We start from the raw sequence: 25,519 nt of genomic DNA on the forward strand, positions 1-25,519 counted from the left end.
TTTGGAAGCTAAGCTTTATTTCTTCAGCAGAGGGGGTGGGAGGGTGCAATGTCTTCGTTAAACACTTGGATGCTTAATGCAGAAATATTCAATAAATGAAGCTTTTATTTGTTTTCATTAAAGACTTGCTAGCAGTTCTCTAGCCATACTAGCTAGACAGATGCTTATTTTACTGGTTTCATAGGACTCATAGTGATTATTAATTAACTCTACCTCCAAGTATGATATTATTTGTCCAGTATTTGGTTAATGATATTTGAGGATTTTTTTCATTGTAAGAATCATAGCCTCTTGGGAGAAACACCTAGTTCTTCAAGCACAATTACTGTGTTTGAGACTCTTCATAACTTTAAAGTATTGTTTTACTTGGTATTGAATTTTATCTGCTGTATTATTTAATACATATATTTAAAATATATAAAACATTTAAACTTACAAGAAAGTAGTATTACAAACAAAAATACATTTCTTAGATTCAGTTTGTATCACTTTTTGCTTTCCATGAATTGGGGTAACAAGAGTGTCCCTCTGTGCTCCCTGCTCTTATAAGTCTGCCAAGCAATTAGCATCTCTTAACATTTCCAGGCAGCTGCCTAATGAAATGCTTGTTTCTCCAGAAAGTCATTTTGCATGTAAAACTCTGTTCAATTCTCTGAAACTAACAATGGTATTTCCCATCCAAAAGACACTCTGACGTTGCCAAAACAAATGTTCAGATATTTTAAAACATCCCTTCCAAAATTTACATTAGGCCTAACTGTAGAATATCAGTTAAGGGAGAGTGACCATTAAAAAGCAACGTGGTACCTACAAAGATTTGTCCTCCCTTTCAAAATATCTTCACTCTGTAGTTCTTTCAGCATATTATGAATTCCCAGGTACATTTCTTCATTTGCTTTCTGAAATGGTTCCTTAGAGGGAAATCAGAACCATGAAGAGGATGTAAATGAGAAAAAAAGTGCTATTTAAGCTTTTTCCAGCTGTTCTTATCTCCATCTTTTTATAGCTAGTAGACCTTTGCCTCGTTCTTTAGGCTCAGGGAAGATGAACAGATTTCTACCCACTCTTAAAGAAGGTTCTTTTCTATGTATTTAGAGTTCCATTTTCAGGACACAAGTTCAATTTCCTTATCTTTTTATTTATGCATGCCAGCCTAGAAAGGTTTGAGGCTTAACTGTAAGAAAATGGCGAGTTACTGCAGTAGGAAGATGAAGTATTCTGACTCTTCTACCTTTACTGCATGCACAATTAAGCTAAAAGCTTTGGGCTTAACCTCTTTTCATTAGTTGCATATGTACTTGCAAATTTTTGCAATATTTGCCAAGGATGGGGCATTTCTTAGAGTTTAGGGCAGAGAGTCATTCAGGATAGTGATTGTCAGGATGTATTAAGGTTGTAGAGAGCACTCCTTGACAACTGATAACACACTGGAGTTATCATCAAGGCCCAGAACCCAGAATAATCTGATCTTTGGAAAAGGTTAAAAAGACAGAACTATTCCTGGTGTCAGAACAAGAGCAATAGGATGTTCCTAGGATCAGAGGAAAGAAATCTGCCTCATCGTCTGTGCTGTAATCAGACTATGCCACATTCAGAGTCAGATGGAACATTTTTCCAATTCCCCACCTGCTCACAGATACCAATCATGTCATAAACACAGGGCCAAGCAAAGTGAATTGCGTTGTAACTTCTAACACAGACTTTTATAGCTGTTATATCCCAAAGGCAATGAGACCTCAAGAGAAACCAAGAACGATAAAAGAAACGGAGGAAGAAAACTAGAGAAAGTAATCAGGAAATGGATCAAGACTGGGTACCAATCCCAGCACCTTCAATTCTAAGATCACTGATGCTTGTGCTTAAATTGAATGTTATGTTTTAGTGACAGAGGTGATGAATAGGAATCCTGGGTTTTCATAGAGAAAACTTTATATTGACCACTGTTCTCTTGATGCAATGCATTCATCAGGAATAAATGACTTTTTTTTTTTTTTTGTATACTGGATTATAGCAAAATCTAAAGACAAAGTTTCTCCATATAGCAATACATAAGTATATCACAACATACATGCACATGACTGGTTGTCTTCATTTTGTCCTTTTCAAATGAACTGAAATCTTCAGAATTTGTCAAAAGGTCTTGAAACTTTTGTTAACACACACAAAAGTGACATACAACTTGTTCAAAATGTCTCAGTTGGAAGTTTACTTGAAAACTATTGGTTTGTACTAAACGAAATATTCCCATGTGATTGTAGTTTTGCAGTGACTCAAACTGGAATTCTTGGGAAGCACATTCCAAGAGCAGAGAAAGTGTTGTAGTATAATGTGATAGAGGAAGAAAGGTACCATCTGCTTTTCCTAAAAGTAATTATTAACTAGGAGTTAATGATGTTAGTTCTTCTGTTCTAGTTTCACTACTGTAATAGTCATTTTAAAACATAAGAAAAAGATAGCAATTGGGCTATTTAAATCAATATCTAACACAAAATACTGTGCCAAAAATAAGCAAATCCCTTTCCCAACTCTAAGATAGCACATTATATGAAAGCCTTGATGTAGCTGACATAAACCTCTAGTGTTTCAATTACTTTTCAGATCCATACAGGTTTTTTCCATAAATATTTTATTCAGTGGTAGAAAAAAATGACAATCACTAAAGGTTTTTGAAATGTTCAAAGTTGAAGGACTTTTTCCTACATATTTAATTTCACAATTAGTAAGTCATACAGAAGGAATATCTGTTAGACCTAATTTTTGCCTTACCATAGCCCTAAGCAACATCCCATATATCATATATTTAGCAACTGAAGTACAACTGCAGGTGCCAAAGCTACCAGTGAGTTTGGCCAAACCATTAACTAAGTCCCTGAAGTCAAATAATGGGTTGTGCAGGTTGACAGTGATCAGTCAATTTAGTCAAAACGGTCCATCTGGAGCATAAAAACACAGTACAAAAAAAGGAGAATGAAGAAGAAGAGACTATCTAGCATGGATCTAGCGTTTTGCCCTTTAAATATTTTATTATTGATTAGAATTTGTAATATGACTTTGGAGAAAATGGACATTTGGCAAGCTAAGAATTCTTCTTAAGAAAGATATTTATACAAAAAATATTTCAAGATGAGATGATAGGAAATCTGGGATTTGCTTCCAACCTCCCCCCCCCCCAGTATCAGGGGGTTGGAAGGGGCAGTTAGTAATGTATGTATAGATGACCACTGTCCAAATTGGAACACCTTTGAGAGAGTAATGGAAGGTAAAGATAATTAGCAGTCTCATATTGATTTAGATGTAAAACGTGTAAATGGGAATAAGGCCAGCCTAGGTTTAGCTGAAATAAGATTTTTTTCTTTTAACAGACCATGGCAGCATATGGGAATTCCTAGCTAGGGGTCTAATCAGAGCCTAAGTCACAGCCATGGCAACATCAGATCTGAGCCACATCTGCCACAGCTTGCAGCAATGCCAGATCCTTGACCCACTGAGTGAGAGGCCAGGGATCAAACCCACATCCTCATGGACACTATGTCAGGTTCCTACACATTGAGCCACAATGGGTACTCTAGAAATAAGATTTTTAAATTTTTTTTAATTATAGTTAATTCACAATGTAGTATCAAATTCTGCTGTACAACATAATCATACATATACATATACATTCTTTTTCTCATATCTTCCATCATGTTCTATCACAAGAGCTTGGATATAGTTTCCTATGCTATATAGTAGGACCTCATTGCTTATTCATTCTAAATGTTTATTTAATAACATCATCCCTAGCAGATTTTAATGGCATCCTGAGAAAGAGAAATGATTAGTAGTTAAATTAGTCTTCTGTAGAAAGGAATCATTAACAGAAGTCCTAGAAAGAAGAAAAGACGTAAAAGACAAGTTTACCTTTCTAAGGGCTCCTCTTCCCCTGTAGAAACAGTAGTTCTGTGAACCCAGTAAGGATGGGGCAAGCAGTGCTGATGGGATAAGACATAAGCATCAGCTAAAATCCATCTATATACAAGCAACCAGAGCAGCACAGGCACAAACCTTATGGGTTGCCTCAGCCAGATATCATCATCAATATGGATCGCTACTGTTCTTTCCACTCTGGAGTGATCTGTATTGATTGTAGAGGCCAATAGAATCCAAATCCATAGGCTGAACCTATTGTTCTATGGCTCGTTTTTCTCCAGCTGTGGCCATAAATATCATTAATTAAATTCTGTGGTCTTAATCACTTCTTGTACTATAGCTCATCTTTGTATGTCATTGTATGAATTAATTCATTAGTCATGAAGGGAATGTTAAAGAATGGTAAGAAAGAAGAATACTATTGTGAATAGCAAATTTGCATTAAGCTTTTACCTCAAATTCTAATTCCTCCACAATGTAGAAATAGGTCTCATATTCCAAATACAACTTACAAAAGTCTCAAGTAAATGAGTGGTTCATTACTAGTTTATTACTGAATCCACAGTACAACCCTATAATATATTAGATAAAAGGGATGTGCTATTATCATCACCATCATTTCACTTATGCGAATATGAGACACAGAAATGCTAGTTAACTTCTTAAGGTCATTCAACTGACTAGCTGCAAAGCAAAGATTTGAACACAGGCATCCTGATTCTCATGTTGTGCCCTTACCCTCCAAACCTGTCTTTCAAGGCACCATTTCCAAGTGAGCAGTCCTGACATGCTGTGCCATAAATGACTCAAGATTAGAAAGGCTGAGTGCTATACTTATGTTGACCATATGTCACCTTCCAACAAATATCAATCTTCTTCCTTTGTTAAAAAAAAGGGGGAAAATGGTTCAAGTTTAACTTGGCCAGAAGTCTGGGAGTATAGGTCAGTCACTAACCTAGATAGATATGCTGTATATATAATTTTATTTATATTAGTCTAAGTCAGGGGCTGGCAAACTATGGCACTTGGGTAAACTCTGACTATTTTTGTAAAAAAGTTAAAAAGTTTCATTGGGATAAAGCCATACCCATCCATTAGTATCTATGAATGCTTTGGGGCCACAATGAGTAGATGCAATAGAAACCGTACTTCATACAAAGCCTAAAATATCACCTGATTCTTAAAAACCAAAGTTTGCCAATCTCTAGTCTAAGTCAGTCATAGCAGTTTTATTTCCCTTGCTGTCATTGGTTTAAATAAAGGCAGATGATTCTTTTCTTGTCAATGAGATGCTTGAGGAAGTCTTTCGTGTGTGACATGGGAGCACATGGAAAAGTATACACTTCAAAAATAAAATAAGAAGGAAGCATTTATTCTTTCACCCTTTGAACATTACTATATGAAGATATGTTGCAAGGGCTTTGTTATAGATTGAATCATGTTCTCCCAAAGTCTTAACTCCTATATCTCAGTATATAAACTTATTTGGAAACAGGGTCGTTGCAGATGTAATTAATTAATATAAGATCATACTGGAGTAGGGTCTCCTTTCCTTTCTGTTCATGGTGTGTCCATCTGATTTACATGTTGATACCACTTGATTGTGATTCATAGTGCACGGTGCATAGAAAGGAATAAGGAGATTTCTTTTTAATAGAGATCCTTCTTTAAAATTGACATTTCCTCTAACCCCATATAACATGCATTTCTACATCCTATAGCCTTGCTTAAAGAGGTGGCAATATCTCTTATTGACTTCATAAGGCACTGATATACTAAATTTATCAAAAAATTATATGGACAATTAAGATTTGATGGGGTAACTATGGAGATCAGTATGGAGATACCTTAGAAATCTATACATAGAACTACCATATGAACCAGCAACCCTACTCTTGGGCATATATCCAGACAAAACTTTCCTTAAAAAAGACACATGCACCCACATGTTCATTGTAGCTCTATTCACAATAGGCAAGACATACAAACAACCCAAATGTCCATTGACAGACGATTGGATTAGGAAGTTGTGGTACATATACACGATGGAATACTACTCAGCCATAAAAAAGAATGAAATAATGCCATTTGAAGTAACTTGGATGGAACTAGAGACTCTCATGCCAAGTGAAGTAAGTCAGAAAGACAAAGACAAATACCATATGATATCACTTATAACTGGAATCTAATATAAAGCACAAATGAACCTTTCCGCAGAAAAGCAAATCATGGACATGGAGAATAGACTTGTGGTTGCCAGGGGGAGGGGAGGGGGTGGGCTGGTTGGGGTGCTTGGGGTTAATAGATATGAACGATTGCCTTTGGAATGGATTAGCAATGAGATCCTGCTTTGTAGCACTGGGAACTATGTCTAGCCACTTATGATGGAGCATGATAATGTGTGAAAATAGAATGTGTACATGTATGTGTAACTGGGTCACCATGAGGTACAGTAGAAAAAAAATTGGGAAATAACTAATAATAATAATAAAATTCTAGGAACACACATTTAGATATTTTTATAAAAATTCATTTACAAAGATGTTTTTCATTAACCACGTAAAAATATTGACAAAATTTAAATGCACATCAGTTGGGAATTGGTTAAGTAAAACACAGTAATTCATTAAATGAAATTTAAAACAAAACCAAAAAAAAAAGATTTGATGGGGGTAGTTACCACCTCCTACCCATTTCTATAGATTAGTCTCTTACCCCTTTAATGCTTGAATTATTCAGCTGATTGTTTGGTATCTCTGACCATATAAGACGTTACCAAACTAGTCTTCTTTAAATGCAATTATCATGACTTCTGTCATCTCTAATATCTCCCTATTATCTTCCTATACCAAATCCAAACACCTAATCCTTGATTCATTTCTCTGTCGTTTCTCATCTTTGTATATCATTTTAAACTCCAACCAAATCAATTATATAGCTGCTAGATAGTATTTGCATTTTTTCTGTTAATCTTTTTCTATGCTATAGATAGAAGTTTTCCTGTTGAAATTTAGATATACGAGGAGACAAGATGGCGGAAGAGTAGGGGGACATGCTCGCCGTCTCCCACAAACACAACAAAAAAAAGCACATCTACAGGATAAATGACTCACACAGAACAGCAACCAATTGCTGGCAGAAGAACCTAAAACTCCAATAACAGCAATAAGTTTGTGACATTACTAGGTAAAACAAGAGAAAAGAAGAGAGTGAGAGAAGGTGAATCCGAGCTGGACAGGTGCTCCTGAAAGGGAACTGAGGAGGAGAAAGGGATCCTGCAACCTGGAAAGTCACCTACTTGGGGGAAAGATCAAATGAACTGGAGGAATCTCCAGATGCAGAGAAGAGTGTAGCAGTAAGTTGGAGTTCTGAAAAGCAGATTGAGAACCGAACGGACCATCTGAACTACAGGCACAGTCACCAAAAATTGAGATGCCTGGGTGGGGGCTGGGCACCAAGACCTCTGCTCCTGAGGTTAGTCCCTGGGAAAGGGCTGGGGGGGCAGGGCGGAGCAGAGACTGCTTGGGAGGTCTAGAAACTGGTCTGTCAAGTTTGATGGGGCAGAGACTGCCTGGGAGACTAGAAAACAAAGCTGTCACAGAGGAAGGGAGCAATACTCTAGGGGCGGGGAAGTGGAAAGCCACATCAGAGGGAACCTGGGAGAAGAGCCTGGTCTGTGTCTGTGCTGGGGAGGGGAGAGAAGAAGGGGTGGGTCCCCATAGAATACTCCCCATGCCACAGCAAGCTTACTGGCCCACTAGCTAGCAGAAAGCTGTGCTTCCCAGTGTATCCCCTCCCCCCACCCCTGCCACCCCCTACCCACTCGTCGGACCTGGGGCTGCCTGCCATCCAGGAGGGCTGGCCTCAACAATTGCCTGAAGCCTACCACTGCAGGGGCTGTCCCTGCACAGGCCTGCTTGCCCTTTGGAGGGGCTACACCCCCGCAGAGCAGCACCAAATACCACCAGCCCCCGAGAAAAGGCCTGCAGCCCAGAAAAGCTAGAACAAGCCTAGCCAGGCTGTGAAAAGATCTGCCTAATCTCAGACAGTCTTTTCGAGTCAGCCTGCCCTGAGGAAGAGCCTCTTGGGTTGGCAGTGGCCCAGCTAGCCTCCAAAGCCCTCAGGGGGTGCCGAGCTCTCGTGGATCAGCTGCATAGGACTGCCAGCTCCAGGCAGGACCCCCTGAAGCCCAGAAAAGCTACAACAAGCCTGGCCGGGCCGTGAAAAGATCTGCCTAATTCTCGGACAGTCTTTCTGAGTCGGGCTGCCCTGGGGAGGTGCCTCCTGGCTTTGCAGTGGCACAGCTAGCTGGCCAAGCCCTCAGGGAGTGCCGAGCTCTTGCAGATCAGCTGCATAGGACTGCCAGCGCCAGGCAGGACCCCCTGCAGCCCAGAAAAGCTACAGCAAGCCTGGCCAGTCCGTGAAAAGATCTGCCTAATTCTCGGACAGTCCTTCCAAGTTGGGATGCCCTGGGGAAGAGTCTCTTAGGATTTCAACAGCCCAGCTAGCTGCTCCAGCCCTCATGGGGAGTTGCACTCTTGCAGAACAACTGCAAAGGACTGCCAGCTCTCTACAGGACCTCCTGCAGCCAAGAAAAGCTTGGCCAGACTGTGAAAAGATCTGCCTACATTCTCAGGCTGTCCTTCTGAGTTGGGCTGCACTAGGGAAGAGCCTCTTAGGTTCTCATTGACCCAGATAGCTGCTACAGCCCTCAGGGGGTGCTACACTCTGAGGAACAGCTGCCCAACACTGCCAACCCCCTGCAAGAACCCCACAGCCTAAAAACACCAGAGCAAGCTGCCTGACCGAGTGAAATCTGCTACCATCATGGTGTGGACCTCCCAGTCCTGTCTGCCCTCAGGAAGTCCTCCTTTGCTTCAAAGAAACACTGTTAGCCCCATCAACACTCCAGAAAAGCCACACTGCCTCAAAAAAGACTGACCAACAATGCCAGCCCTCAAGAAACATTCCACGGCAGTGACAAGGCAAACACAGCCCAGTCACGTAGAGTACAACTCCCTCAGGAAAAAGAAAACAACAAGCAAGATGAAGAAGCTGAGAAACCACCCCTAGTCAAGCCAATAGGAGAACTCACCTAAAACAGTCAACAATGAAACAGATCTCTGCAGTCTGACAGACCTGGAGTTCAAAAGAGAAATAGTGAAAATACTGAAGGAATTAAGAGAAGACATGAACAGTCATGCAGATACCCTCAGAAAGGAACTAGAAAATATAAGGAGGAGCCAAGAAAAACTAGAACATTCATTTGCAGAGATACAAATTGAACTAAGGGCAGTAAAAACCAAAATGAATAATGCAAAAGAACAAATCAGTGATATGGAAGATGGAATAATGGGAATCACCTAATCAGGTCAGCAGACAGAAAACCAAATCAAAAAACAGGAAAGCAATATAAGAGACCTATGGAATAATATAAAGTGAGCCAATCTACACATAATAGGAATTCCAGAAGGAGTAGAAAAAGATAAGGGAATGGAAAATATATTTGAAGACATTATTACTGGAAACTTCCCAAATCTAAAGGATACTGGGTTCAAGATACAGGAAGCACAGAGGGCCCCAAACAAATTGAACCCAAATACACCCACACCAAGACACATCATAATAAAAATGGCAAAAGTTAGTGATAAAGAGAGGACCCTAAAGGCAGCAAGAGAAAAGCAGAATGTTACCTACAAGGGAACCCCCATAAGAATATCAGCTGATTTCTCTACAGAAACACTACAGGCCAGGAGGGAATGGAAAGAGATATTTAAAGTGCTAAAAGGAAAAAATATGCAACCTAGAATACACTATCCAGCAAGAATATCATTTAAAATAGAAGGGGAAATAAAATTTTTTTCCAACAAACAAAAACTAAAAGAATACAGCAACACAAAACCCAGGCTAAAAGAAATACTGAAAGGGCTTCTCTAAACCAAAAAGAAAGGAAGGAAAGGGAAGAAAAAAGAAAAGAAAAAAAAAAAGAAGAGGAAGAACTAGGACTGAGGAAACTGCAATCAGAGAGCAGTCACTCAAATAAGCCAGCATACAGATTTAATCATGAACATTCTTCATACAAAATAAAATTAAAAAGAAAAAAATAAAAAAGAGTCATCAAAATCATAAAATGTGGGCAAGGGACGTTAGGAAATAAATAACCCTTTTTGTTTGTTTGTTTGTATATTTCTCTTCTGAATTTTAATATAGTAATGAAGTGTTTGAACCTACAGGACCATCAGGCTAAAACACACAATTATAGGAAGGGGTTCGCATACTTAAAAAACAGGGCAACCACAAGCCAAAACCAAATATTGCATTTGCAAAAAATGAAAAAAAAAAAAAAACACTCAAGCAGATAATAACAGGAAACCATCCAACTAAAAAAAAAAAAAGAAAGGAAGAATGGAGAACCACCATAGAATCAACTGGAACACGAGGTTCAAAATGGCAATAAATAATCATCTATCAATTATCACCTTAAATGTCAATGGACTGAATGCCCCAATCAAAAGACACAGAGTGGCTGAGTGGATAAAAAGGCAAAAACCTTCAATATGCTGCCTACAAGAAACTCACCTTAGGACAAAGGATACATATAGATTGAAAGTGAAAGGGTGGGGAAAAATATTTCATGCCAATAGACATAACAGAAAAGCAGGGGTTGCAACACTCATATCAGACAAAATCGACTTTAAAACAAAAGATATAAAGAAAGACAAAGAAGGACACTACTTAATGATTAAGGGATCCATCCAAGGAGAGGATGTTACTATCATCAACATATATGCCCCAAATATAGGAGCACCCAGATACATACAACAAATATTAACAGACATAAAGGGAGATATTGATGAGAATACAATCATAGTAGGAGACCTTAATACCCCCCTCACATCAATGGACAGATCCTCTAGACAGAAAACCAATAAAACAACAGAGATCCTAAAGGAAACAATAGAAAAGTTAGACTTAATTGATATCTTCAGGACACTACATCCAAAAAAAGCAGAATACACATTCTGCTCTAATGCTCATGGAACATTCTCAAGAATCGACCACATATTGGGACACAAAGCTAACCTCAATAAATTTAGGAGCATAGAAATTATCTCAAGTATCTTCTCTGACCACAATGCCATGAAATTAGAAATCAACCATGGAGACTAAACAACATGCTACTAAAAAACCAATGGGTCAATGAGGAAATCAAGAAGGAAATAAAAAAAATACCTTGAAACAAATGATAATGAAGACACAACCTCTCAAAATCTATGGGATGCTGCGAAAGCAGTGCTCAGAGGGAAATTTATAGCAATCCAGGCCTTTCTCAAAAAAGAAGAAAGATCCCAAATTGACAACTTAACCCTCCACCTAAACGAATTAGAAAAAGAAGAACAAAAAAGTCCTAAAGTTAGCAGAAGGAAGGAAATTATAAAGATCAAAGAAGAAATCAATAAAATAGAGACTCAAAAAACAATAGAGAAAATTAATAAAACCAAGAGCTGGTTCTTTGAAAAGGTAAACAAAATTGACAAACCCATGGCCAGACTCACTAAAAAGAGGAGAGAAAGAACCCAAATAACCAAAATTATAAATGAAAAAGGAGAAATCACAACAGATACTGCAGAAATACAAAAAAACCATAAGAGAATACTATGAACAAAAATACGGCAACAAGTTTGACAATCTGGAAGAAATGGACAATTTTCTAGAATCTTACAGCCTGTCAAAACTGAATCAAGAAGAAACAGACCAACTGAACAGACCCATCACTAGAAATGAAATTAAAGATGTCATAAAAACACTCCCTACAAATAAAAGTCCAGGACCAGATGGCTTCGCAGGCGAATTCTATCAAACACATAAAGAGGAATTGGTGCCCATCCTCCTTAAACTCTTTCAAAAGGTTGAAGAAGAAGGAATACTCCCAAAGACATTCTATGAGGCCACCATCACCATCATTCCAATACCAGAGATACCACCAAAAAAGAAAACTATCGCCCAATATCATTGATGAATATAGATGCAAAAATTCTCAACAAAATCTTAGCCAACCGAATCCAACAACATACCAAAAAAATTATACACCATGACCAGGTTGAGTTCATCCCAGGTTCACAAGGATGGTTCAATATATGCAAATCAATCAACATCATATACCGCATTAACAAAAAAAAAAGTCAAAAATCATATGATCATCTCAATAGACGCAGAAAAAGCATTTGACAAAGTCCAACATCCATTCATGATCAAGACCCTCACCAAAGTGGGTATAGAGGGAACATTCCTGAACATAATCAAAGCCATTTATGATAAACCCACAGCAAATATAATCCTCAATGGGGAAAAACTGAAAGCCTTCTCACTCAAATCTGGAACACGACAGGGATGCCCACTCTCACCACTGCTCTTCAACATCGTTTTGGAAGTCCTAGCCACAGCAATTAGACAAACAAAAGAAATAAAAGGCATCCATATGGGAAGAGAAGAGATAAAACTGTCACTGTATGCAGATGACATGATACTATACATAGAAAACCCTAAGGACTCAACCCCAAAACTACTTGAACTGATTCATAAATTCAGCAAAGTGGCAGGATATAAGATTAACATTCAGAAGTCAGTTGCATTTCTGTATACCAGCAATGAAACATTAGAAAAGGAATACAAAAATATGATACCTTTTAAAATTGCACCTCACAAAATCAAATACCTCGAAATACACCTGACCAAGGAGGTAAAGGACTTATATGCCGAGAACTATAAAACTTTAATCAAAGAAATCAAAGAAGATGGAAAGAAATGGAAAGATATTCCATGTTCCAGGATTGGGAAAATCAATATTGTAAAAATGGCCATACTACCCAAAGCAATCTACAGATTCAATGCAATCCCTATCAAATTACCCATGACATTTTTCACAGAACTAGAACAAATAATCCAAACATTTATATGGAACAACAAAAGACCCAGAATCGCCAAAGCAATCCTGAGAAACAAAAACCAAGCAGGAGGCATCACTCTCCCAGACTTCAAGAAATACTACAAAGCCACAGTCATCAAAACAGTGTGGTACTGGTGTCAAAACAGACAGACAGACCAATGGAACAGAAGAGAAAACCCGGAAATAAACCCTGACACCTATGGTCAATTAATCTTTGACAAGGGGGGGCAAGAACATCAAATGGGAAAAAGAAAGTCTATTCAGCAAGCATTGCTGGGAAACCTGGACAGCAGCATGCAAAGCAATGAACTAGAACACACCCTCACACCATGCACCAAAATAAACTCCAAATGGCTGAAAGACTTAAATATACGGCAGGACACCATCAAAATCCTAGAAGAAAACATAGGCAAATCACTCTCTTATATCAACATCATGAATGTTTTCTCAGGTCAGTCTCCCAAAGCAATAGAAATTAGAGCAAAAATAAACCCATGGGACCTCATCAAACTGAAAAGCTTTTGCACAGCAAAGAAAACCCAAAAGAAAACAAAAAGACAACTTACAGAATGGGAGAAAACAGTTTCAAATGATGCAACCGACAAGCGCTTAATCTCTAGAATATATAAACAACTTATACAACCCAACAGCAAAAAAACCAATCAATCAATGGAAAAATGGGCAAAAGACCTGAATAGACATTTCTCCAAGGAAGATATACAGATGGCCAACAAACACATGAAAAAATGCTCAACATCGCTGATTGTAAGAGAAATGCAAATCAAAACTACCATGAGATATCACCTCACACCAGTCAGAATGGCCATCATTAATAAATCCACAAATAACAAGTGCTGGAGGGGCTGGGAGAAAAGGGAACCCTCCTGCCCTGTTGGTGGGAATGTAAACTGGTACAGCCACTATGGAGAACAGTTTGGAAATACCTTAGAAATCTATACAAAGAACTTCCATATGACCCCGCAATCCCACTCTTGGGCATCTATCCGGACAAAACTCTACTTAAAAGAGACACATGCACCCGCATGCTCATTGCAGCAATATTCACAATAGCCAGGACATGGAAACAACCCAAATGTCCATCGACAGATGATTGGATTCGGAAGATGTGGTATATATACACGTTGGAATACTACTCAGCCATAAAAAAGAATGACATAATGCCATTTGCAGCAACATGGATGGAACTAGAGAATCTCATACTGAGTGAAATGAGCCAGAAAGACAAAGACAAATACCATATGATATCACTTATAACTGGAATCTAATATCCAGCACCAATGAACATCTCATCTCCTCAGAAAAGAAAATCATGGACTTGGAGAAGAGACTTGTGGCTGCCTGATGGGAGAGGGAGGGAGTGGGAGGGATCGGGAGCTTGGGCTTATCAGACACAACTTAGAATAGATTTACAAGGAGATCCTGCTGAGTAAAATTGAGAACTTTGTCTAGATACTCATATTGCAACAGAACAAAGGGTGGGGGAAAAAAAAGTAATTGTAATGTATACATGTAAGGATAACTTGATCCCCTTGCTGTACAGTGGGAAAAAAATAAATAAATAAATGCATGAGTAAATTTAAAAAAAAGAAATTTAGATATACACTCTCCTTCAATAGTTGGTTAAATCTTATCTGCTTCAGGAGGCCTTCTGCTGTATATTAATCCAATGTTGATATTACTGTTTTTCTCTGTTTCTTTCTCACCTATATATTCATATTATATTTTCCAGGATGTTTTCTGCCTTCAAATTCTTGTCAATTGCGTATATTTGGTTTTAGCCTCCATGCACGATTGGAAACTCTTCAAGGGTAGGAATCTTGCCTTCCCTTCTTAGGAGTTGTCCTCAATCCCTATCAGCGCCACACAAGATAAGAACTTTTAAATGTATGCTGACTGACTGACATATGCTTTCATTCATCTGAGTGTATTAAGCTTATTAGCAGCTGGTTGAGCATGCTGACTTGAAAAGCTGTTCCAATGTATACAATAAGTGATACATTCCATGTTTGGTGAATAACTGCTCCCACTTTAAAATTATAAAGTGCAGCATAAAAATAGCATATGACAAGCCTGTCCATCTGGAAGTAGCATTCTGTGCATTACAAAGTGAGCAGACACTAAATACTGAAGAGGACTCAAATTGGAGAGACCAGTGAAGTGTTTTGCCAACAGGAAAGGAAGATGATTGCTTTCCTCAAACTGTACCGTGTTGCCAAGTATAGGAATCCAGCTGTTGTGTGAGATTTATACTCATTTCACTTAACTATAAATGCATCATGCATCATTTTTCTTTAATTACTCAGATTAGCTGGGTAGGTGTAGGTGATGCACTGAGGTCTGAGCGTAATCAAAATAAGCTACTGTGATAAAGTGAAAGGAAAATATTTTTGTAGGCAATGAAGGAGAAAGTATGTTTATGTGAAAAAATAAGATCTTGTCACTGCAACAATCTAATTAGTGTTAAAATCTCTTTAGTTATCTAAGACTGAGAATATTCCAACTATAGATTAAGTGATTTTGTACAAGAAATCTATATCAATTTTTTAAAACTTTTATTTACTTTTTGAATTTTGGCATTCATATTCAGGGCATTCTGATTGGCAGCTTTATCCTCTGTCACCATGCTTGCATACCTTTTTCTTCAAATGTCTGAAAAGCTTTCAATTTTTTGAATTTTGACATCAGAATTTCTGGCCAGATTTTCAAATCCTTTATCAAATTCTTCTACCCTCCATAAAACAACTCAGTTCTTATATGAGTTCCTCATCCAATTTTCTCTGTTGAGTCTTCTAAGATTTTTCTCAAAATGTTCTATATTCTCAAAGTAGCCCCTGTCCTGTCTATCATATTTGGAAACAATTTTTTATCGCTTACTGAAAACTTTCACTGAATTCTTACTCAGTTTCATATTCCAATGGTACCCATTTCACCAGCATGTCTGCTTATGTGCCTCAAAGTATTTTAATTAATTATATTTAACATATGTATACAGATATTTTTCATCAGTAAATAGTTGATAAATGGACTATAACTTTATTATGGTCTGATGTTCATTATATAAGGCTATATTATATAATACTGGTATTGTGTCAATCATCTTAGAACCCAGAAAAATGCCACATCTGAAGTAGGTATTAATGATCATAACAATTAATTTAAGCTCATGAATTTCCATGGTTAACTCCCCCTATTTTATATACAATCTTTATATCCTCCTGCCAAGTGCACAGCTCCTATAGAAATCCCAATTTTGACTCCCTTCAGATGGCTCAGGAATATTGTCCTATCAGTCATTATTATGTAGCGCATCCACATAAATACAGTATTCCACTACCATTTATGAATTTAATAATAATCATTATAATTGCCATATTGCACTGAAATGGTTCAACTGCTTCCTGTGGATAGCACTGAAATAACCTCCATCCATCCACCACCCTTCTTTCATTCATGTGACCTCTCAAGTTTCTTAAATGTATAGCCTTTTCATAACAACATACCCTGTACTGCTTGAAAATGTAATCTTTTACACTGTCTTAAGTTAACCAAAATTTCTTAAACCTTTGCCTCGTGTCTCACCACAGTGCTTCTCTCAGCCAAGTCAGTACATTAATCTAAGATTTGTGAATAACATGATCTTTTAAGAAAAAGAATGAGACTCTAGGGTAAATATGCATAATAAGATCTGCAGAATTATGGCTACTTTAAGTGATTATTCTATCTTTTCAATGACTGGTCTACAAGAGAGAAAAATGTTTTAAAATTTTTAAAAATTGGACTAGTTTTCAGTAATTCTCCCTTTTAAGAGATGATGACCTGCATGACATCAAATTGAAGAGGATAATTTAACTAGTTTGGCATTAATTAAGGATTCAATTGGGTCAGAAAAAATACTTTCCTTATGAAGGGAAGTATTTTAAATTTTACCGGTAGGGATAGGAACATGGTTCCAGAAATACATAACTTATTTATTCACTCTGCCTCTAAACTACAAATAGATAAGCTCTTAAATTTCCTGAGCTTTTTCTAAAAACACTAAACTATTGCTTTCTCTTTTTCTCTCTAGATTGATAGATAAAACATTCCATTTAAAGATTCTCTCTAAAGATATTGTATGTATATATATATATATATATATATATACACACATATACATACATATATACACATATATAAAATATTCTATTTTCCCAATTCAAGAAGCACAAGTACTGAGGCATTTTGAAATGTCTCTGTCTTGAACACAAATTTTGTAGAGGATAAAATGATGTCATAAGCACGTGACATATTATCCCTTCTTTTATTTTACAGGACCATTTGTGTGTGTGTTCTCTCTCTTATTAAATGCTATTTCTTTGAGTTACCCAAAACACTAGAGAAAGTGCTAAAGAGTTTCAAGCCCCTTTCATTTAATATAAAAATTGTGCAACAAAAATGATCCCATAAATAGGAATGATCTTTCTAAACACTGATGTTCGAAGCTTTTAAATAGAATTCTGGAGTGTAATTTTTCAGAAGGGTCATACACAATCCTATAGAGAGCAATATGACTTTGAGTGGGAAAAGAGGGATGTACCACATATGGCTTACAAATTGCTTCATCGGATTCTTCACGTTTGCAAAACTCAAGAACAGCAATTCCGATTGGCTCAACAAGTTTAGGCAATTACCTTACAGATGCAGTAACAGTGAAGAAAGTTCAGTTCAATTTCTGCAAGCACTAGTCCAAATGAGAACTGCAAGCAAAGCAATGAGTAGCGATTTTTTCTCCTCAGTTCTTAATGCTCTAGGCAAGGGATTCAATCCTAAAGGCTGTGCTATTGAGAGCAGGGAAGAATACTGAGCAATGGGTAGTGATTTCAGTGAGTGCTGCTGTAGGCACTGGTGGAAAAGAAATAACACAAATCAGAAAGAAAAATAAAGGGCCACTGGGAATAATAAAAGATAAGTAAGGCTATCAATGCAAAAAAATGGTTTTATAAAATGATAAATGTGGAGAAACAATTTGCTATCTTGAGACAAAAAAACTTTTAAAAAGAAGTCACCTGATTTTTAGAGGATTTAAGTGTTAATAATGTACTTGGGGATATTTAAGTTATTGTTGCCAGTTTGCTGATATTGCAGTTTTTAGCTTCCAAATGGCTTTTGGGTAAGTAACAATCTTTCACTTAAAATCTGTCTGCCCTGCTGACACTCTCTGATCACATTGCTTACTCAGAACAGGTGTTTCCTGAAACCAGCTTTCAGTGCCAATAATGAAGCACCTTAGAGGGTCCACATCTCAGCACAGATGTATGTAGTTTTGAAGTCTGGAATCTCTGGTGTGCTCAAATTTGGAAATTTAAAGCAAAGAGCAAATAGTTTTCCTGTGTAATGTTAATGTCTTTCTCTTCATCTTTAGAAAATATGTGGGCTTCATGTGTTAGAAATGGATGTTATTTTTCCTGCATTATGGCACTGTAGGAAAGATCTGTGAGGCAGAGAAGCTTTTATTCTCATTATACTGTATATGTGGAAGCACTAAGAAATATGAAATCCTTCACTGGTGCAGACGAAAAGGTTTTCATTTCATCTGGAGGGGAAATGTGCCAAAGTGGCTGAAAATAATTCAAGTAATTGGCAAAGAGCTGTACTCTAAGGAGCCTTTTGGTGTAATTTGATTTTGTGCCTTTTAGGGGAGCAAGTGAAATGTGATTCTATCTGCCCCAGTGGGTCAAGAGATTTTAAATATTACAGAATCCTTAAGGCAGATGATGATGAACTACAATGTTGCAAGACAACCTGGAATTAGGAGATCCTCAAGAAGTAACAGTAATGATAAAGATAATGCTTACTGAGTTAGAGAATGTCCCTTCCCATGCACTGTTTAAACTTAGCCTTAACACAGAAAAAAACAGTCTTACTTCATGGCTAGATGCTCCTCTGCTTACTAAGTCACAGAATTTTTGCTAAATTCCATAAGCGCTGTGAGTAATAAAGGATGAAAATAACCAACTCAGCCAGAATCAACCATTATAGACAGGCATCCAGGGCATCGCAATACAATGATCCCACTTACCGCCAGTCCTCCATCAACTCTCAGGGTAGCCAAGTTTGTTGTGGCACACACCCACTAAAGTCCGCATCAGCATCTCCGCTCATTATGGCCTCTTGGCACATACTTGATCTCCGTCAAACAGAGGCTTAGAGTCTATTAGTTTTCCATTTATTTCTCCTTTGTTACAAAAGACAAGACAGCCTTATATATTATGTCTTCCTTTTGGAAGATACCAATTTCTTCAAATAATTTCAGAAGTGGAAGTTTATGTTTTACACATGGATCTCTTAACATTCTCTTTTTCTGAGAGTTAAATGTAAGCCAGGCTCTTAATATATTGTTCTTTCTTATGTGGAGATAAGTAGATATGGCTATCCATCCACTCCAAGACCACATAGGCAAATTGTAGCTTCAGCATTGAGTATTCCTACTTTCTTTTCCCTTGTTTACTCACAATTAAGAAAGAGGAAGAAAATGGTGCAGAAGAAGCCTCCAGGACAAAGCCACACAAGTAAAGCACAGTATATTAATGTCTGGGCTCTGGAGTACTCACTCTTCCACCAGTAGACCTTACTAAATTGCAGGCATCTTAGGTATTCCTATGGTTCAGCAGTTCTTCAAGTTTTAACTCACATCCAAATCACCTGATAGCTTGTTTAAAAACAGATTGCTGCATCCCCCACTCCCAAAGCTCTTTAATTACTTAGGTGAAGATGGATATTTGCAGTCCTAACACATCTCCAGGTGAGTTAATGCTACTTATCAAGGGACCACACCACAGCTCAACAGTCTCATCCCTCTAAACATTCTATTCCCCATTTTCTCCCACACTTAGGTTCACAAAGAAATGAAATGTACTGTATGAGGTTCAGAAGTAACAGTATATATCTAAGAACAGATTCCATGTTCATGTTTTCATACAATTCTCTGAGCAAAATGTCCCAGTTTCATTATTGAATTCAATGAAAAGCATAGGACTTGAAAGTCAGGTCAGGACTTCCAGTTCTAGATATCTCATCTGATATGGGGTAGATGCATTTCTCTCTGTTGTTCCTATTCAGAAATAATACACCTCTGGACATTTTATGTAAAATGAACTTAAGACTGTAAGAGGAAGAGAGAAAAAGGCCCAGACCAGCTGGGGATCTTGGGACTTGAGGAAAAACATAGCAGAGGGTTCACTGGGTTTTCTTTTGGCATCATATATTCCAGACTGGATGGTGGGAAAGCAGCAAACCTAGAAATGCCCGTGGGTGCAGACTAAAAAGTCCCAACAAAAGCCTACTCTCTCTTGACAAAGGGCTAGTCAAGGGCAGCATAACAAGAAAACTTTTAAATAATAATTACTCTACCCCAGTCAAACATCATGGAAAAAAACGCAGGGAGGTGAAGGAAATGGGGTGATGTTGACCAAGGGTACAAAGTTTGTGCTATAAGATAAATAAGTTCTGGGCATCTAACGTCGAGTATTGTGACTATGACTAACAATGCCATACTGTATGCTTGAAATTTGCTAAGAGAGTAAGTCTTAAATGTTCTTATCACACACACACCCGCACAAACACACACACACAATGGTAATGATTTGAGGTGATGGATATGTTAATTCACCTCATTATGTTAATCATTTCACAACATATACATATATCAAATCATCACATTGTACACCTTAAACTTATGTAATATTATTGTGTCAATTATATCTCACCAAAACTGAAAAAAAGAAAAGAAAAGAAAAAACCGTGGCCCACTCCCAATGATCAAAAAAGGCCAAATGGAGAGCTTAAACTTAGATCTTCACCTGGTAGCGATTCCGTGCCCATCACTGCCACAGTGGTGTTGGAGCTAAATGTACATGCCAGACTGGCCATAAAAAGCCTCTTCACTTTTTGGGGGGCCAGTGGAGAACTCGGGTGGTCAAGGACTCTCATTCCCAACCAGCAGTAATGAGGTGATCCCTCCTTTTTCCTACCAAAGTGCTATCAGAGGAGACCTCTTAAGAAGCCTAGATTTTCCTCATTTTCCAGAAAGTAACAGGTCTCTCCCACCACCCTATGGTGTTCATGCAGGCTACCTGGGGAGTAGTAATAAGGAGACCCTCCCCTTCTCAGCCCTGGTGGGATCAGCATAGGCCTACCAGGAAGCCTGTCCTTAGCCCCATCCAGCAATAAGCAGGCACTCCCCTTTCGATGCCAGCAGAGGAGTACCTAGGATGTACTCCCACTTGGCAAAAAATGAGGTGGCCTAGTGCCCTCACCCCTCTTTCCCACTGGCATTGTATCACTGCTCAAACATAAGATTTAAGTATGACCTTGCGTTTCACAGTATAGTACACATGTCCAAGATATCATCAAAAATCACTCATCACTTTTGACTGATAATTGGTCTTACACTTAGTCACTGGAAAACCACATATATGTAGTGTAACTTCCTATCAGTGGCATCCTCATAAAAAATCTTCAAGTTTATTTGTAAAATTTAATGCTTTAATGCTTTTATTTCTCATATCAGGTATATCCAACCATATGTTTTCCCACTAATATAAAGAGTGTTATAGAAATACAATATATTTACATTTCCAGATTATTATTTTCTTTATTGAGCACCTTATGAAAGCACCTGACTAGGTTAATAACACTAGAGGAAACTCAAGGGTCAGTTATTATTCTGTGTACCTATAGCATTAAGATAGTCTTGTTTCGAAAACACAATGCAGTAGAATAATACCATCAACATTTTCAATAAATTCATCTGAAAACAAATGAATAAAATTCTCATTCAGTTGGCATTTTTTTTTAACATGCAAAGGTAACCGATAAAGAAGACATGAAATCAAGAAATAGAGTTCCAGCAACAGATGTCAAGTGAGGGGAATTTCTAGGACCACAGCTTCATTGCAGGCCTAGAAAATTAGGAGTCAACACTGGAGCAGTAAGATAAGACTGTTCTGGGGGGAATCTGTTGGAGGGAAAAAAAATGTAGAGGAAAACTAATCTGATATATTTGATCATGCAGAAAACTGTACTGAAGGTTGTTGGAGAATATTTAGGAAATTATTGACTCTAAGAAAAAAAGAAAAAATGAGGCAGGAAAGGAAACAATATGCTCCTTGGCTCTACAGTGAAAGGTGTTTATTCAGAATTAAGATAAAAACTAAATATAACTTTAACCTCAAATTGAGACAAGACGATATTGGAATAATGGAGGAGAAACAGAGAGAGAGCCAGAGGGCTAACTCCTCATCTGCCAGGTAGGAGGTCAGCATAGGAGACCTTAACTATACAAATCAAGAATTAGCAGTATTATTATATTATTTAGAATATGAACACAAATACACAGGAGAAAATGTTTTTTTAAAAAGTTGAGAATGACTCTAGTAGAGAGCTAGGCAGAAAATACGGAAGGGCAAAGCAGAGAAATTCATTTTGTTAGAAATAAGATTTTAACAGCATTTCTGTTTAACTGGTATTAAAGTAAATGCATTACTTTAAATTCTTAAAAATAAGAAAACTACAAAATAGTATATACAGTATTTTGTTTATGCAAATATTATAAAATTTAAATAATATATTAAAGCTTTAGTATTGGGAGCTCTAAAGCCAGAGGTGACTTTTTGTTCTTACCTCAACACAGTGTATCAAATGAGGTAAGGAAAGGCACATAATCAAACTGAGCATTTCCCAGTACTCCAGGGAAATGTCTTAGCCCTGTAAAACAAAACATTCCTCTAAATACAAACCTTCCTTTTCGTATTTATGGAGTAAATTGTTCCGAGCTATAATGAGTTGTAAGTCTGACCTTGATTCGAGGCCTTTGCTTTCTTTCCTATTTACTTGCTTTTTCTGTTTTCCTTTTTGGGTTTTGGTTTTTCATTTAAAAAAAAAAATCTCACTGCATTGTCTGAGCTATCTACATCAATATAGAATTCTGTTCTGTTTTGTTTTCAGACCATGCTATATTTCTCCACCAGGGAAATCTACACTTGAAATGGTGCTATGAAGAAATGAGGACATCAGGGAGAAAATGTGCGAAGGTAGGAGAGCGGTGATCAAGGAGCACAGTTAGGAGGTGGAAATGAAGAGACAGGGAACAGCGATCACTTTACCTCGGGCTACAGTCAGCAACTGAGTAATAGAAGACAGGGAGGAAAGGCACTACAGATTTATCCTGAATACAACTGCTCAGTGAAATCCAGGGAGACATCAGGCATCTTTTTTCTGTCTCTTTAAATATTTTATTTAATTAAAGAAATAAAACCTCCTCACAAGAGGTGTTTAAAGATCTTTTTCTTTCTGATTGCCAATAATTTTAGGAATCCTACATTGTCAGAAACATAGCTTGATTTCAGAAACAGTTTCCCCCGACCTACCCCAAAAAGAAGGCCTAGTCGGGAAGTAAATTTCAGCCTTTAGTTATGGCTGCTCTGGCTTTTCCAGGCTTATTTCTTCTTCAGAAAAATTCCATTCCCCCAGAAGCTACTCTATCAAGAGCTTCTCAACCATGCTATTAATGTTAAAATGAAAAATCTGCTTTATAGAGGCAGCATTCGTGGGAAGAAGCATGCTGGCTCAGTGAGCTTCTAAGACTCTTGATTACCTGGAATTCCTGAAGCTTTTGCAGTTGTTAATGTACCTCTTGCAAAATAATGAGATTTCAACCTTTTCCAAACAGAGTGACTTTGCTTTTCCTTAGACAAACTCTTGCACACATTTTACATTTCTGACTCTAATTTCCTCTGGCCTTCTTCCCAGCAATCCTACTTGCATTCTATCTGCCGTTTGCTTTTAATCTAGAAACCAAAATAACAATAATTATTCTATCAGATAACAGGTGATGTTTCCAAATGTATAGTAGAGGAGGGATGTTTTCCTTTTATTACTCTGAGTTGAAATTATACATTGGTTAATTCAAAGTAAGAAATTATATAATTTAACTTTTTTAAATTATCAAATAATTACTAAAAGAAATATGTGAGTTAGGAGGATCTTTACTTTAAGGTACCTAAAGTATGCTAAAGTAGCTTACCTTAATTTCAGAAAAGAGAAAGTTTTTCCTGATTCCTAATATTTGCTATTTGCTTATAGTATCACTAGACTTCACTTTCCTTCAACATAGTGGAGAAAAAAAATGATCCCAATAGACAAAAATTTAGTCTTAATATCTGAAATCTCTTTGCCAAATCTCTTAGCCTTTTCCTTAAATTTCAATTTTTAGGGCTTCTTGAAATTTTCACATTTCTTTCTGTGATTTATCAGAATGTGATATTTTTCTAGTGGATTTCATGACTCTTAGAAGCACATACACTTGTACAAATGAAACTCTTCCTCACTCTGAGCAAGCAGCTAAAAGAAGTTTATAGCAAAGCAGCTGAGAGTCTGGGGTTGTAACTTTCATAATTGTTTAAGGTTTGGAAGAAAAACCAGTAAGGGTGACTTTTTTCTACCAAACCCTCTTTACTTCGATTTCTCCATTTTCCCTCTGCTGATTTGCATTGTTCTACTAACAGTTTCAATATGGACTGATATTACAATGAGAAATATATTAAACCCCTTAAACGTGCACCACAATATTTTTTTTTAATATAGAAGATGAATCTGAACTTATGAGCAAAAATCATCAAACCTAATTTGATAAACTGAGAAGTACTGGAGAAAATGGCAGATCAATGCTGATGTCTAATCACAAAAAAAAATCCTACTCTTTTTTTTAAATGGATTTTGGTAGAATCTGATATCTGTAGGCAGTCATAAAATACACATGATTATTATATTAAAATCTTTAGAATTTTAAAATGTGTATTTCTGATTCTTTTGTTGGATGGATAACAAAATTTAATTGATATTTTGCACATAAAATGATGCTCTGACTTTCTATCATAGTGAGAGAGTACATTCCACAAAGGTTAATTTTCTAGATAAATGATGTACCATAATATTGTTAAATTTATTTTCCTGTAGGAGCTATAAATTGACAATTACAACACAGATATGCAATATCTTCCCGTTTTTCCTCTGTGAGTAACCTTATTTTCACTGTTACCCATTTCTGAAGATAGAGAAATTTTCATTCTTGCAAATTGAAGCGTAGACACAATTCCTATTTAAATCTCAATCTCTTTGAGACCACTACGCAATCAATACAGTATTTCCTACCTCTCTCTTCACCTTCCCTTCTCCTTGGATGGCTCTGGCTCCCGGGAAGGTTGACCTAACAGCACAGAACAGAGGCAGAGTAAGGGCAAGAGGAAGAAATGGAGGATTGCAGCAATAAGTTTGTGGTCCTCTGCATCCTCTATGGCCTCTGCTAGTGGGCCTCATCCCTATTTATCCACTGAGGATATCTGAGGTCCTGCCATGGCCTCCACTTTTGAGATACACTCACTCTGCATCTTTTCATTCCAAATACATTCACTTCAGTAGTCATGGTTGTTTCCCCTGTGCACTGCAGAGGCATAACACCAAACCATGTGGCTCTACTCTCACTGCTTTACCTCTCAGGCAGCATGTTGAGTGTGGGGTTTTTCACAATGCTTGCTATTTTCCTACATACAGAAATTCAGCACTCCTAACTCCAATCACATCTTCTCCAAATTTCTTTCTCAATCC

General features: G+C 37.4%; 1 long non-coding RNA gene across 2 annotated transcripts; it reads right to left on the reverse strand.

Annotated features, from left to right (window-relative positions):
• Positions 1–25,121, reverse strand: LOC146397807 (uncharacterized). Of its 2 annotated transcripts, XR_014823717.1 has the most exons (4): positions 18,936–19,091; positions 17,548–17,758; positions 3,901–3,971; positions 1–2,361 (listed from the first exon to the last, which is right to left on the reverse strand). It is a non-coding gene; the product is annotated as an uncharacterized LOC146397807 (long non-coding RNA). The 2 variants fall into 2 exon arrangements; XR_014823716.1 differs by lacking the exons at positions 1–2,361; positions 3,901–3,971 and adding an exon at positions 25,067–25,121 and having other exon boundaries at positions 15,428–17,758.
• Between the last annotated feature and the right edge of the window lie 398 nt (positions 25,122–25,519).

The sequence above is a fragment of the Sus scrofa genome, chromosome 13 (assembly GCF_054392235.1).
Source record: "Sus scrofa isolate SSC_HxYL_T2T_F1_AM1 chromosome 13, Sscrofa_HxYL_maternal_Yorkshire_Landrace_v2.0, whole genome shotgun sequence".
NCBI lineage: Eukaryota > Metazoa > Chordata > Mammalia > Artiodactyla > Suidae > Sus > Sus scrofa.